The following is a 13,263-nucleotide window of genomic DNA, read 5'->3' as shown; positions in this document are numbered from 1 at the left end:
TTATATTTACTCCATAAGTCACCTTATATTTACGAACACTCAAAAAATGGGTTATATTTAGGTGAAACCTATGGCCAAAATACTATGGGACAAATACCATGGACTAGATTGTTATTAATACCATGCAAAAAACCATTATTAACCCTAATATTAGAATTAATAAAAATAAAAATGGCACATGGTATTGACCCATGGTATTCACCAAAATGGCACATGGTATTGACCCATGGTATTCACCTCGAATGTAGCCTATTTAAATGGGGGAATTAAACCAGCATGTAGCCTATGCTAAGATTCACTAGGACTTTACAAAGTTTTATGTCACGATCCTTTTAAACACATTATATAGACAGTAAAAATTAATTTTTTTTTTTATAGTTATGGCGGTCAACTCATGAACCCACCCTCAAACTGTTAAGGAATATAATGTAATTGCAATCTAAGTTTAGACGCTGTGCAGGTATAATAACCCTTTAATATACACCTACCCCCACCGAATTGGTATTAACACCCGCGCATATGCCATAAACGATGACAACCTTGGTGTCATGTTAGCCTTGTTGGTTGACCCAACACGCATAACTTGTTTGCCCAGATGGAGGATGGAGATCCTTCCAGCTCATCCCCTCTGTAACCAGGTGGCAAGGGATCACGTGAACTCATGTGGTTGACTCACTGTGATTTCCGCGCCAGGTTTTCCCGCTTTGATGGACGGTGGAGATCATTCGAGCTCATCGTATGGCTCAGATCAGTTCGAGGGTTCCACAGGCATACATAAGGTGTCCGGGTTCTCCGGTTCAACTCATTTGTTCACTTCGTCTCGACCGAGAGCCTCCTCGGCTTGTCAACCCTTCTGCATCGTCTGCCTTCAGGTATCAAACCCTGGCGTTCCACACCTGGTATTTCTTTACAGTTTACATTTCAACCCTTGAAGTGATTTAGTATTCGGCTATTCAGGTTTACTCATGGTGATTATTCTATGTGCAGGTGGATTGACCGGTTGCAGCCTCCTTCCGCCGCAGGGGTTTGTCACCTTCATGACACAAGTAAGCTCATCACCTCTTGTGGTTTCTGCATTGAGATTTGAAGTGTTTTTGCTCTGGTCTGGGGTGTGTCTCATGACCCTTATCCTTCCTGTCTCAGGTTGGTTATTATATTCCAAATTTCTGGTTACTTTTGCAAACGGCCTTCTTTGCCGGGACCTGTACTGCGGTGACAGTCAGGGTTTAGCTAGGGTAGTCATGGCTTTCATGCCATCCACATGATGTATATCTGGTACCAACTTTGGTCTACGGACATACTGTAAATGCATTGAAGTTTGTATATACTCTGTTAAACTTCGTCTGAGCTATGTAGGGTCTCATATAGTAATGTTTTGGCACAGTGGTTAACTCATTCTGGTTACGAGAGTGCCTTAATACTCTACAGGACCTTTAAGACTCTGTTATTAGTTTATCTCTGATTAAATGAAAGGTTGTTCTGCATACACGGGTTTGTCATATGTTTAATAGCCGGATCTGGCTTGGAACCACCGATGTTTGCTATGAGACGGTTCAGTTCACTGTTTAACGCTATTATTGTCTAATCGTTTTCCTTTGCTTATTGTTCAATACTACCCAGAAGGGTTTATGAGTCGGACATACTTTTCTATTTACAGTATTATAATAACTTACCAGTTCGTCTTAGTCTTTGCATGCATTCGATTCGTATGTTCCTCTTTCATTTCTTATGGTTAATGCGGCCTTTAGGGTGGGGTCTTGCATTCGGTAAATGAATGCATAGGCAACCCTTCATCCGCGTATACTATCACTTGTAACCGGGACTCGCCGGAGTTTGAAATACATATATACTTTGTTTAGCTCGGTTCGCCGGAGTCTGATATACACATATGCATTCAAATGTTTCAGGGTTCTGTTATTGCATTTTATTCTGTTGATAACCCGAGGATAGCTTTCTATACGTTTAATCTGTGTATTTACATACTGGTTATTTAGCTCGGATTTGTATATCTATGCGGTAACCCTTGATGGCATTCAGCTATCACGTACTGGCTTACACCGTGTTCATTTCCTTTACAAATCTTTCGTTTACAGCATCGTTCCATGCTTTATACTTGGTTCACACAGTATTAGTTTCTGGTAATATTTCTTCAGTTCACACAACAGTTTATTTAATAACCTTGCTAGGGTTTATACGATACTGTATATATGCGTAATGTTAGGTTCACACAACACTTATGCCGTGACTATTTGTTTACACGGAGTTGTAGCTATGCCATATTTCTGTGTTTATACATTGGTCTAGTTGTACTACATTTCCATGTCTGTTCAACATTTCGGTTTATGTACAAGCGCAGGCTTTTGCGCTGGTTCTCGACTATTCTTTCATTCAGATGAGATGTTTGTCTGACATTCCAGAATGCCTATTTCGACTCGGTTCCGTAGCCGAGTCTCTGACTGGTTTATTTCCTTCTAATAATCAACACACTACTGCGGTTTCCTCTACCGCCAACCGCCCTTAGGGTCTGGTTCTACCATGGAAGTTTATATTCAACTACCAGATTTATTTTATTGCAGATGAACAAAGATACTGATACAACATTAATCTTTAATAACGACTACCATTAATCAATGGAAGAATACAGATTAGTCTATTCACCTTCAGTCTCAGTTCTTCATGCTATACTTGATTAGGAAGTACATACCTGGGTAGCCTGCTACCGATATTCCTACTTCCAGAAGTCACCTGCAACTGATTTGCTCTTATCCTCCCAACCTTGAGATCCACTTCACACTGGATTCTCCCCCCGAGCAGTCTTGCAGGCCTACAACCCTCAACAAGACACATGCACTCCTGTGCTGGGTTATCTGGTCTCTACCAGACTTAACCTCTTTCTCAGGTTATCTGGTCTCTACCAGACTTAACCTCTTTCTCTGTCTGCTCTCTCCTGGAATTCTTCTCTCTGCCTGTTCATCAACCATTCTCCATCCACCTTCTTCTTCTTGTTCCCCTGTTAGGGTGCTCGCTGATCCATTTAACCAATGCCAAGAATTAGTTGTAACTGATATGTAATTTAAAATTACTTTTACGCAGGTTTGATTAACTGATTGGTAATTTAAAATTACCTTACGTGGGGTTAATCACAATAGGTATATTACATACTCCCCCCCTTAACAGGAACACCATCCTCGGTGTTCATCTTTCTTCGGAACTTGATATTTTACTTGTGGTATTACTATCTAATCCACACAAATGTGATCCTTTCTCTTTGAAATCAACGATTTCATTCCAAGAAAAGACGACAAACAAAATAGTAATGATATAGTCATAAGAAATATCATTAGTTATAAGCATCAATAGTCATAATCATTTGTAATTGCAAAAATATGTAACTTCTACTCGCCACCACCTGGCCCTTGTTTATTCATAATAAACAATTCTCTGTGTCAACTTACCATAACTTACCATCTTATGCTTGAAAATCATGAATACTTTCATGTAAGCCTTGTTAATAGAGGTTGGACAATTCTTCAACCTTCCATGGTAAGTAGTTCCTGCAATATATGACTAACAAATTCAACCACATTAGTCACTATATTTTGAGTCAAATGAGACACTTTGACTAGCAATCAATTGTGCAATGTTAGATGCTTTCTAAATCACAGTACTTTTACAAGTACTTAAAGAGCACTAATGCTAATCATCAAATGATAAATCACTGCTCACGTGCACACTGAACGAATTCTTACTAAAGACATCCGTAAAGTACTTCAAGAAGTACCAAAAGAGCACCTAGCTCTCTAATCATCAAACAGCCAATCATTTCATCAAGCAAGAATTGTCTTAGCTCCCACTAAGATATTCACAACATTATTAACACAATAAAGGAATTAAAATTTCCATTTATTCTTTATCGAGCACTAAGCTCATCTCTTATTAAATGTGCATAACATATTTTACACAACTATATGTAAAATTCATTTTTAACATAACATATAGCTGATTAGTTAATTCCTTTAGCCATGAGTTCACACTGGACTAAGGAATTCCCAACCCATGGGAACTGGTTCTCACAACCAAATCGAGTCATTTTCACATCCAGACAGTTTCTTTGATAGAGACCTTACCAGGTCTAACATGGAATTCCACTGGCCAACCAGCTCAAGAATTCCAGGAAGAGTAAATCTGGGCAGAGAAGTACCATCAACCCCTCTGGGCAGGTAGCTGCCATCAACCCAAGGCATTCCAGCCTTTCACAATCCGGGCAGACAAGTACCATCAACCCCTCCGGGCAGGTAACTGTCATCAACCCAAGGCATTCAAGCCTTTCACAATCCGGGCAGACAAGTACCATCAACCCTCCGGGCAGGTAACTGTCATCAACCCAAGGCATTCAAGCCTTTCACAATCCGGGCAGACAAGTACCATCAACCCTCCGGGCAGGTAACTGTCATCAACCCAAGGCATTCAAGCCTTTCACAATCCGGGCAGACAAGTACCATCAACCCTCCAGGCAGGTAACTGTCATCAACCCAAGGCATTCAAGCCTTTCACAATCCGGGCAGACAAGTACCATCAACCCTCCAGGCAGGTAACTGTCATCAACCCAACTATCTGCAACTGTCTGGCATGTTAAATTTCTCTTTTATTACTCTTTCTCAAAGTAATTTACACAATGAACCATATGAACATTATCATTAGCATAACAAACATGCATGTATACCATGCATTTACACTTAACCCCCAACATGGGTCCACAACATCAAGATTGATGGGAAACATATCCATCATACACATTGTATGCATGCAAATTTTCCAAATAGCATAATTCATGCATATCATATAACATCATTCTTTCTCATTTATAATTGCATTTCACATTGCAGCAATTTATGTGATGAGTTTTCTTGTTGCCATTAAGCTACCACTACTTAATCCCATCAGCAACGGTAATTATAAGTATGCATCAGTCATTACCTATTCAATTTCCAAGAATTCTCATGCATACAATATTGCCATGTATAAGAGCATATGCAAATACTCATTAATGTATAAATGTCAACAACAGTTGAGTTAATACTCTCAGCATTCCCAATTTTGCCATAGTCTGCTGCTCCAATTCAAATCATCATTAATGGAGTATTATCTCACGTTTACTATGGCTAGCTTGGGTCATGCATTGTTAATGTAATTAAACATAATATCTCTAATATACAAAGATCATAACTCTATATCATAATGACTAATCTTTGTGCATACCATTGCTTATCATATAAGCCTTCCTTTAATGTATGCAACCCATATTCCTTTCACTAGAATACTACCAACATTTCTTACAATAAACCACATACCTCTTTCTTAAGGAAGTCATTTTAATCCTCATTTCTCTATCTTCCGATGTGAGGATTTCTCAAGATTCCCTTTCAAGAATTATTAAAGATGTCTATCTTTCGGCATAAAAACCAAGATACAAAAACAAGGTTTACTTATCCTCTATGCATCAAATCAAGCAATCGACACAGCTCTTCCAACAAGACAATCTCTCCAAGAGATTATTATTTTCAAGGAAGCTATCATGACCACTGTCTCTAAGTACGCACAGTCTCATAATTCCAAAGTCAAAATAACTACCAATATGCAACATGTGTTCTCCTAACACAATTACTTTACTTTAATGCACATAGTTCTTTTCATGAAACAAGTAAGGATTTTGGTTCTTGTATGAACACTATTCTAATGTGTCTTTAAAGGAAAAAACCTCTATTTCCATTTTCAAGATCTCTCATAAAATCCTTTATCTTCATACATGAAGTATGCATACTCTTAGAATGAGACTATATTTGTGTATATATGTAATATACCCTTTCCTCAAGAAACTAGGGATAAATATCTATATGCCTAGAAGCACATCCTTAGTTATCTTTTATCATGCATGTAATGCATAATCATTTCACTAGAACTTAGAGACTAACTAGAATCGTAATGCAATTAGCATATATATATATATATATATATATATATATATATATATATATATATATATTTTCAAGAAGCTTTTATCAAATAAAGATACATATTTTAATTCAAGCAAACTTGGCCACCTTCCATGCTATGTTCTCAGGACATTTATATACCTCATCCTCTTTCTCAAGAAGATACTTGGCTATATTTAACAAGGATTTTATAGACCAGAGACAAGCATTTCACACACAAGACTCACGTGGAGTCTTTCTAATAGGAAATACCTATTTTCTTTACCAAGAAAACATACAAGATAATCAATCCCTAACTGCATGCCTTAACACATTTTCTTTACCAAGAAAATCTATAAAAGAACCATTCTTTTATTGCATGCATTCAAATACTTTCTCTACTAAGAAAGCATATAAAACATTCATACGTGTTCTTCAAGTAAGTGAACAAGACACTTATCTTATCCTTGGATCAACATGCATAACTAACAAGTTAAACCACCCCTACCGGAAGCAATTGCTCTACTTATGCAATTAGAAGCATAATCTCCTAAGTGTCACACATGCACCAGAGCTACCATTTGGTGCTATATGCAATAACTATCATAACACTACTATGTGACCATTTCAGAATAATGAGTTCAAGGAGACATTATGAAAATCATTAACATCAATACTCTATAGTTGGTCAAAGGAATACTCACATGCACATCGAGCGCTTATCTAGTCATCCCAAGACTTAGAGTCTTCCGCGAGATTCTAACACTCAAAGCTTGCTTTATCTGGTCATCACCAGATTTAGCGATTTCTTTTTCCCATCTCCGTCTGTCCCTACAGCACGGTCTTCTTCCTTTTCCTTTGGAAGCATCTATGGTTGGGGAAAGGTAATTAGAGTTTACTGACAACTGTATTAACACAGGTAATCTATTTATGAATAATTATCACATGTAATTATACCATGAATGGGTCCTAGAAATACCCACTGAACATGCCTCCACCCTTAACTTCACACTGGTATGCAACATGCATAAGAAATCCATCATTCCCATAGTAGAGATAAATTCAACCATTATTTAATCGAGGCTCCAATGGTTTTTATCTCCCAACAAGTAATAATTAACATCAGCACGTACCATGCTAATGGATTTCAGTTAATTAGAAGGCAATCGTCATTAGATCTATTAAGACATAAGAATATACTATTCATCATGCATGCTCATGGTGAATAAAATTAAGAACTCTTCTCATAAACAACTGGAACTATAGCACACACATTCCATGCATGTGACATCAATCAACCTTCACTAGTTTACGAATTGTAACCATCTTAGTCCAATTCAATTAATGCATATAAGTTTGATGGGTTAGTCATACAACACTAACCAATCCCAACTACCAATCGTCTTCATGCACCCATGACAAGACTGAATCAAAAGTTAGTTATGACAATCAAGTCTCGCTGCTTGACTCATTGCATGTTTTCAATGTCTAAGGGGGTTCTTCTAATGTCTTTTTTTTTTAAAAACAATTTGTCATCCTATTCAAGGATGTTCCCCATAATTTATATTTATGCATGACTCATTAAGTTTTGTTCATGGTAACTTCAATTTTGTTTAACGAATGTATCATTGTTATTACCATATTTGCAAGGTAAAAGTTGGTAGTTGATTGTCACTTTTCTCCCTGAGTGTTCAATATTGTTCATGATTGTAATGAGTACTCAATATTGTTCTTAGGTGCAACACAAGTTTCATTGTCTTTTATCCTCATCAGAAATCCAACGTTATGAACCTAGTTATGCCACATCTTATTAACTACTTCTCAAAGAAGTCATAATCATGAATCACACCTGTCATGCCAAAAGTAGTGTGCGGCATAAATGAATATGCGAATGATTAAACTCATACCCGAGTTAATGCCTACTAATGGCGTACTTCAATATCCTTTCCGCTTACCAATTCCCAAAGGCACCAGTATTGCAAACTTGGCTCTGATACCACATTGTCACGATCCTTTTAAACACATTATATAGACAGTAAAAATTAATTTTTTTTTTTATAGTTATGGCGGTCAACTCATGAACCCACCCTCAAACTGTTAAGGAATATAATGTAATTGCAATCTAAGTTTAGACGCTGTGCACGTATAATAACCCTTTAATATACACCTACCCCCACCGAATTGGTATTAACACCCGCGCATATGCCATAAACAATGACAACCTTGGTGTCATGTTAGCCTTGTTGGTTGACCCAACACGCATAACTTGTTTGCCCAGATGGAGGATGGAGATCCTTCCAGCTCATCCCCTCCGTAACTAGGTGGCAAGGGATCACGTGAACTCATGTGGTTGACTCACTGTGATTTCCGCGCCAGGTTTTCCCGCTTTGATGGACGGTGGAGATCATTCGAGCTCATCGTATGGCTCAGATCAGTTCGAGGGTTCCACAGGCATACATAAGGTGTCCGGGTTCTCCGGTTCAACTCATTTGTTCACTTCGTCTCGACCGAGAGCCTCCTCGGCTTGTCAACCCTTCTGCATCGTCTGCCTTCAGGTATCAAACCCTGGCGTTCCACACCTGGTATTTCTTTACAGTTTACATTTCAACCCTTGAAGTGATTTAGTATTCGGCTATTCAGGTTTACTCATGGTGATTATTCTATGTGCAGGTGGATTGACCGGTTGCAGCCTCCTTCCGCCGCAAGGGTTTGTCACCTTCATGACACAAGTAAGCTCATCACCTCTTGTGGTTTCTGCGTTGAGATTCGAAGTGTTTTTGCTCTGGTCTGGGGTGTGTCTCATGACCCTTATCCTTCCTGTCTCAGGTTGGTTATTATATTCCAAATTTCTGGTTACTTTTGCAAACGGCCTTCTTTGCCGGGACCTGTACTGCGGTGACAGTCAGGGTTTAGCTAGGGTAGTCATGGCTTTCATGTCGTCCACATGATGTATATCTGGTACCAACTTTGGTCTACGGACATACTGTAAATGCATTGAAGTTTGTATATACTCTGTTAAACTTCGTCTGAGCTATGTAGGGTCTCATATAGTAATGTTTTGGCACAATGGTTAACTCATTCTGGTTACGAGAGTGCCTTAATACTCTACAGGACCTTTAAGACTCTGTTATTAGTTTATCTCTGATTAAATGAAAGGTTGTTCTGCATACACGGGTTTGTCATATGTTTAATAGCCGGATCTGGCTTGGAACCACCGATGTTTGCTATGAGACGGTTTAGTTCACTGTTTAACGCTATTATTGTCTAATCGTTTTCCTTTGCTTATTGTTCAATACTACCCAGAAGGGTTTATGAGGCGGACATACTTTTCTATTTACAGTATTATAATAACTTACCAGTTCGTCTTAGTCTTTGCATGCATTCGATTCGTATGTTCCTCTTTCATTTCTTATGGTTAATGCGGCCTTTAGGGTGGGGTCTTGCATTCGGTAAATGAATGCATAGGCAACCCTTCATCCGCGTATACTATCACTTGTAACCGGGACTCGCCGGAGTTTGAAATACATATATACTTTGTTTAGCTCGGTTCGCCGGAGTCTGATATACACATATGCATTCAAATGTTTCAGGGTTCTGTTATTGCATTTTATTCTGTTGATAACCCGAGGATAGCTTTCTATACGTTTAATCTGTGTATTTACATACTGGTTATTTAGCTCGGATTTGTATATCTATGCGGTAACCCTTGATGGCATTCAGCTATCACGTACTGGCTTACACCGTGTTCATTTCCTTTACAAATCTTTCGTTTACAGCATCGTTCCATGCTTTATACTTGGTTCACACAGTATTAGTTTCTGGTAATATTTCTTCAGTTCGCACAGCAGTTTATTTAATAACCTTGCTAGGGTTTATACGGTACTGTATATATGCGTAATGTTAGGTTCACACAGCACTTATGCCGTGACTATTTGTTTACACGGAGTTGTAGCTATGCCATATTTCTGTGTTTATACATTGGTCTAGTTGTACTACATTTCCATGTCTGTTCAACATTTCGGTTTATGTACAAGCGCAGGATTTTGCGCTGGTTCTTGACTATTCTTTCATTCAGATGAGATGTTTGTCTGACATTCCAGAATGCCTATTTCGACTCAGTTCCGTAGCCGAGTCTCTGACTGGTTTATTTCCTTCTAATAATCAACACACTACTGCGGTTTCCTCTACCGCCAACCGCCCTTAGGGTCTGGTTCTACCATGGAAGTTTATATTCAACTACCAGATTTATTTTATTGCAGATGAACAAAGATACTGATACAACATTAATCTTTAATAACGACTACCATTAATCAATGGAAGAATACAGATTAGTCTATTTACCTTCAGTCTCAGTTCTTCATGCTATACTTGATTAGGAAGTACATACCTGGGTAGCCTGCTACCGATATTCCTACTTCCAGAAGTCACCTGCAACTGATTTGCTCTTATCCTCCCAACCTTGAGATCCACTTCACACTGGATTCTCCCCCCGAGCAGTCTTGCAGGCCTACAGCCCTCAACAAGACACATGCACTCCTGTGCTGGGTTATCTGGTCTCTATCAGACTTAACCTCTTTCTCAGGTTATCTGGTCTCTACCAGACTTAACCTCTTTCTTTGTCTGCTCTCTCCTGGAATTCTTCTCTCTGCCTGTTCATCAACCATTCTCCATCCACCTTCTTCTTCTTGTTCCCCTGTTAGGGTGCTCGCTGATCCATTTAACCAATGCCAAGAATTAGTTGTAACTGATATGTAATTTAAAATTACTTTTACGCAGGTTTGATTAACTGATTGGTAATTTAAAATTACCTTACGTGGGGTTAATCACAATAGGTATATTACATTTTATTATTTAGTGAAAGACTCGCCAAGATCTTACAAGATTTTATAATTGAGTAAAATATTCGCCATGCCTGGTGAGAGATTCGCCAAAAAATTATATATACATATTATATTATTGATAAAATCGCCTTCCATTTCTCCTATATACCATGGAGATTCGCCCATTTATTATATTTATAAATTTAGGGGGGGTTCTTAAAATTTTCCCTGGTTCGTTGAATCCTGAAACGGCTCGACGGCTTCCTCTTCAGCATTCGGTGCTTCGACACTCAGCAACAACTTCGTCTCTTCTTTCTCCACAACCTCTGACTTTGCCTTCCCTGGGCTGAAACTTATGGACTTGGCCGGGGTTTCTTTTTCAGATTTCTGAGAGCTTCCAAACAGGGGTTAGTTACCAGGAAAGGGGTAATTTACAATAACCACTAGTCCAAGCCACAACACGGAGCGAGGGAACCATCGTATTTGACATTCCCAAATGAAATGGAACTAATGTACAATGACATAGGAACAACCATAAATACTAGAGAGAACAAATGGATAGAACAACCATAAACTGATTTAACATTACCTAGTCAAACCTCTGTATACAAACACATATCTGAAGGTTTTTTTTCCTCCCTTCTCAGGCCTGATTTACGCTAACTAATGGCCTCCTCTTTTCGCTGCCCGTAGGCTTACAAGTGCCTCCTCGGGTCCTTCCTACAAGAAGTTATACATATGTCGTATCTAACTACTACTTTCCACACATGAAGGAATTAGTTATACAGTTACAATTCAATCTTGATCTCTACCTAAACAAACTAGACCACTTGGCTTGATCTCCACGCAGGGATGATCACTTGCCATTTATTCCTAATTACACCACTCTTAACTACTTGCCCTTATTGAAATTAAGTCAAATTTAACAACTAAGTCTTCCTCAAGTCTTGCATTTAGCCACAACATGTGACCACCCCGTCACATTGCTGGCCCGGTCTAGATGCTCCTGCATCAGACTCTCACGGTTGAAAACATTCATGATCTCCTGATCATGTGCTTTCAAAAAGGAATGAAGAAAAATAAAATTCCTCCTGGATCCCAGACTTTGTCCTGGAGTTGTCCATATGCTCTGCTCCTCCATTTAGGCGGCATGTCAGCTGCTTCCTGCTTCATCTTCCTTCTCTGGTCACAATAGTTTGGAGCTGAAAACACCGTAATAAGTTTGTCGTTGTGTTCAATTTCATCTTCCTCTTTAACTTCATGAGACCTGACCACCTGCGCAAGATTGTTTTCTTGGAAAAACCTTTTGGTCACATCTTCTCCAAAAGACAAACCAACATCCCGTGTGCTGGGTCCATGCCCTTTATGGAGCTGTGGATCGCTACAAAGTATTTCACACATCAGACCCTCTTCAGGTGGCTTTCGGAACCAAACAATGTCTTTGATATCATCCAGTTTTATACCATCAACACTAAAAAGATTATTACGGACAACAAAAATCTTGTCATTGAGGACATGAGCCAAAGGCAAACAGCAAAACACTTCAGCGAAAAGCTCAACCATGTTGTCACTGTACTTGGACTTGACTTCGCCCTCAAAACTATAAATCTGCTTCATACTCCCGCTTTCACGATTTCCTCTTGCAAGATAGAGTTCAGTTGGACACATACACTTGAATACGAATAGCACAAGTATAACTTCAACTAAAAATAATCCTCGGTCAACAAAATCATCATTAAAAAGATAAGGATTGTCCTCCGAAAGAAGCCTACTAACCTCAAAGATGTTAAAAAGGTCATAATACTGACCATGGATGTCATCACCAACAGTGAATTGCTTCCCATTCGGAATATTGATGTCAACCAGCGATGTCATCGCCTCCAGCAAATCCTTTACTTGCAGTAATATTTGAAATGCACACCTTCTGCGTATGTTTTCTAGATTCTTGACATCATCCATCACTTTCTTTATAAATTCCAATGTTATATTTTCTCCTTCTATTCCATGTTGTCGCTCTACCTTTATTGAATGAAAATCAATGGAATCAACAATAGAATGGTTCACAAGATCATTCATTGAGATGGCCTCAATAAATCTAATTTTTTTGACTGTCGTTTCGGTCTCTTCAAGCTTTTTGGTGGCATCAGGATCATTTGGACAAATTCTTTTAACTTGCTGAAAATCGTTTAGTAATTGACTGATCACCTTTCCTGATGCTACCAGCCTTTGTCTTCTGGTCTGCTTCAACATTAGTTCCTTTATGTTCTCAATCTTCGTTTCTACTTGATCTTCTTGCTGGTCTTCTTCATTAATTCTCCCTTCCTGCTTTAGCTAGTTGCTACTGTCCAGCTGCATCTCCCTCTGTTTCACACATTCAGACTGTGTGTCTCCTTTCAACATGATTCGTCTGATTAATTCAATTTCTTGGTCCAATAAATCTCCAGGTTGTTGATTTCTTGTTGTCTGCTGAG

At 38.7% G+C, this 13,263-nt stretch overlaps 1 pseudogene; it reads right to left on the bottom strand.

The window, feature by feature from the left end:
- Positions 1 to 11,008: 11,008 nt before the first annotated feature.
- LOC149189703 (serine/threonine-protein phosphatase 5 pseudogene) lies at positions 11,009 to 13,042 on the bottom strand (annotated as a pseudogene).
- Between the last annotated feature and the right edge of the window lie 221 nt (positions 13,043 to 13,263).

The sequence above is a fragment of the Pinus tabuliformis genome, chromosome 3_1, assembly GCF_031772625.1.
Source record: "Pinus tabuliformis cultivar Carrire ecotype Pingquan chromosome 3_1, CPIR1, whole genome shotgun sequence".
NCBI lineage: Eukaryota > Viridiplantae > Streptophyta > Pinopsida > Pinales > Pinaceae > Pinus > Pinus tabuliformis.
Note: the sequence above shows the minus strand (reverse complement) of the source record. Positions and strands in the feature narration are given on the sequence as shown.